Below are 3,760 nucleotides of genomic sequence, written 5' to 3' on the forward strand. Positions count from 1 at the left end.
CAGGCTACAACTAAAAGACCAAAGAGAAGGGATGGTGGAGGGAAAGGGGATGAGGGTCCAGTGGTTCTTCTCTCCCCGAGACCCTGGACCAAGGGCAGAAATGGCCTGGAGGGAGGGCTCTTCTCTTCCAGGCTAGTCCTGATGGAGCTGGGACTCCTGCCAACTCCCTCTCAGGCCGGCGGGTGCAGTTGGGAGGGCGGAGCCTCAGGCTTAGTCCTGATGGAGCTGGAACCTGCCTGGCCAACTCCCCTCAGGACGGCGGGTGGCAGTTGGGGAGGGCGGAGCCTCCTTCCTTCAGGCTTAGTCCTGATGGAGCTGGACCTGCCTGGCCAACTCCCTCTCAGGCCGGCGGGGCAGTTGGGGAGGGCGGAGCTCCTTCCTTCAGGCTTAGTCTGATGGAGCTGGCCTGCCTGGCCAACTCCCTCGAGGCCGGCCAGGTGGCAGTGGGGGGAGGCGGAGCCTCTCTTCAGGCTAGTCTGATAGCTGACTGCCGCCAACTCCCTCTCAGGCCGGCGGGTGGCAGTTGAGGAGGGCGGAGCTCCTTCCTTCAGGCTTAGTCCTGATGGAGCTGGACCGCCGGCCAACTCCCTCTCAGGCCAGCAGATGGCAGTTGTGTTTGATGTGTAAACTGACTTGACGCGGGGGAGTTGGCATCTAAATAAAATGTTAGTAGTAGTAGTAGTAGTAGTAGTAACGATTATACTCTTAAGAAAAATCTGGAAGAGCAGGCTGTTTTATAAGAGGTCTGCACATCCCCTTCATCTAGATACTCATTTATTCTTACCTTTAAACATGCTAAAATCCTTCCACGAAATTGCAAAAAAAAATATCTGCAACTTGTTACTTTTGGGACAATAAGGGGATGGTGGTATTATCTTTAAAACCTACAAAGTGACTTATCTTTTTAAAAATGTAAAAAGGAGCACTCTAAGCAGTCTTTATGCAGTACATATTGTAGTCTGTAGATGTTCACGAACTGTATACTCTTATCTAATAATGGTGTAGTGGTTCACATAGGTCTGGAGGATAACCTGTTATCCTTTGCCCAATGAATGGCATGTCTTCAGCTTAAAAAAAGTGTGACAATTTTGTAACCTTCACACTGTGTGTTTTTCACCCCACAGTTCTGATAACAGAAACAGGAATGTAGATCTGCATAAATGAAAAAAAAACAAAATATAAGAAAAACTTAAAAAGCACAGAGGGGCTGTATATATGTCCCAGTGTGCTTGTATAGGATTGTTAAGGTCTACCCTAATTATAAGGCCCGCAGACTAGTGTTTTGCCGGCCTGGGGCCAATTTTAGTCCATCAGGCTGGGTGTCCATAACACGCCCAGCCCTACATACAGCACCTGTTGTACCACTTGCCGCAGCCCCATCCACAAGGCGCGGCATTGTGATGCACGGGCATCTGAACCGCCCAAGGCACTCGCTGGAAGAGTCGGTCATGGCACAGCATCGCGGTGCTTATGACACTTCTAAAAAGAAGGTTCTAGGCTGCTTTTTAGAGGCATGTCAGTGCCATGCTCCTGGAGCTGCCCATCTGATCCCTCTAAATGTAAGTAGTCCAGCTGCATTATGGGTTTCGGGGATTTTTGTTTAAAAACTTAATCACAAGCACTTATAAAACTTTGAGAATGGAGTAAAGGTCATATTTAATGGCAGTGTATTCATATGGATGGGGAAAGAGAGAAGACATTGAGAAAACATTGTAAAAAGAAAAGAAAATCACAAGGGAATGAAGTCCACTAAAACAGTTGTATAAATAACAAGGTCCTGAAGGTTCAAGCTGACCACAGCTACACAGCATTGTGCTGGATACAGCTGTAGGCAGTGGTGTTACAGGGGGGTGCAGATTGCACCAAGTACACCTAAAGGGAGTGACTCCACTACCTCCAAATATCTGGCATTTGGCAGAAACCCGCTGTGGTATGCCAAAATTCCTGCTTCCCCCCCCCCATTACATGTATTTTACTCAAAGCTCTTCCTACTAAATTAGACATTTGTCTTCCTTTCACAAAACCACTGTGTCTTCCTATATATGACATACATTTATTCATTCTGTTTTGCTATTATTGCCGTTAATATCTTTGCGTCCTGATTTATTATGATATAGTGTCTATATGACCCTAAATGATTCAAATTTTTCCATCATTCCATTACGAAAAGGAGCAAATACCTCGATTCATTTAGACCCTGTTTTCCATCCCATTTATTTAAATCGCTTTATTTAAAGCGGATTAATTTGCTCCCCTTCCCATTGTGTCTGCAAGCTGTCAATCAAGCGCGTAGGCTTCAGACGTCACAAGTCTTGGGGTTTTGGGGGGGCAGCCAATGAAAATCGGCTGCATCCGAGGCTCTTCTGTTTGTCTCCCCAGACTAGAAAAAGAGCCTCTATTCGTCCTAAACCCCTTGCTCTCTTTGTCTCCCCATATTAACTCCATAATCAGTGCTAGGGAATCCTGGGAATGGTAGTTTATTATGGCACCAGCACTCTCTGGAAGAGGAGAGATAATGTCTCACACACAACAGGTTTTTTTCCCCGTAAATTAAAAAAGTGTTACTTTATAAATTTACTTTATAATATATACAGTGTGTATATAATAAATACACACACACACAAATATACATTCAGATGTAATATATGTGCGTATAACACAACACAAATATGTATGTGTGTATAACCTATTGTTGTGTGTGTGGTGTGTGTGTTGTGTGGTATCGTCTATCTTCTATCTATCTATCTATAGATGTGGTGCATGTGTGTTTGCCCAAATCGGATCAGAGGAAAGGCAGTGGGGTTCAGTGGGTAGAGACTCTGCAGCCAAAGCCAGGCTGAAAAACTGGATCAAGGAGAAGGCAGTGGGGTTCAGTGGGTAGAGCTCTGCAGCCAAAGCCCAGGGCTGAAAAACTGGATCAAGGAGGAGAAGGCATGGGGTTCAGTGGGAGAGACCTCTTGGGAAGAGAGAAGACTCGATCCCCCTCAGATCCCTGGGCGTTCAATCTCTCCTGGTCTCCCATAGTTCCTCTGGGAAGAGAAAGAGAAGGCTCGATCTCCCCCTCAGATTCCCTGGGCGTCAGGCTCTCTTGTGTCTCCAGATTCCCTGGGGAAAGAGAGAAGAGAAGGCTCGATCTCCCCCCTCGATTCCTGGGCGTCCAGCTCTCTGTGTCTCCCCAGATTCCTTGGGGAAAGAGGAAGAGAGCTCGATCCCCCCGCAGATCCGGGCATACAGGCTCCCTGTGTCTTCCTATAGTTCCTCTGGGAAAGAGAAAGGAGCCTCCATTCCCCCAAATCCCTTGCCTCCCATTGCTCCCTGGCTGGTCTGAGGGTGATCAAGCAGGCATGTACTGCAAAGCCCATCTGCTGCACACAGGCGCAGGCAGAGGCAAAGAAGAAAAAAGAAAAAGAATAGTTAAAAATGGTTGTTCAATGGTTCTCCTCACACATCGGCTATGAATGAGGAGCAGAGTGTAAAGGCTATGTGAATGAGAGAAAATGGTGCTAGCTATGCAGAAAGAGAACAAAGAGGGTGACACCCCCAGCCGCCCCCCTTGAGAGCATCGCTCCTCCCTCTCAGGTTCCTGAATCAGACACCCTTCGTTCCCTTCAATACCACGAATCGGACCCGGAGACAAAAATATCGCTTTTAAACACACTGTTTTTTTAAACCGGTTATAGGCTTATAAATCGAATTAATCAAATAAATTGAATAGGATTCAAAAACAATGGAACGATTCCGGGGCAAGGAGGATCAGATT

Source organism: Sceloporus undulatus, chromosome 2 (genome assembly GCF_019175285.1).
Source record: "Sceloporus undulatus isolate JIND9_A2432 ecotype Alabama chromosome 2, SceUnd_v1.1, whole genome shotgun sequence".
In the NCBI taxonomy this organism is placed as follows: Eukaryota; Metazoa; Chordata; class Lepidosauria; order Squamata; family Phrynosomatidae; genus Sceloporus; species Sceloporus undulatus.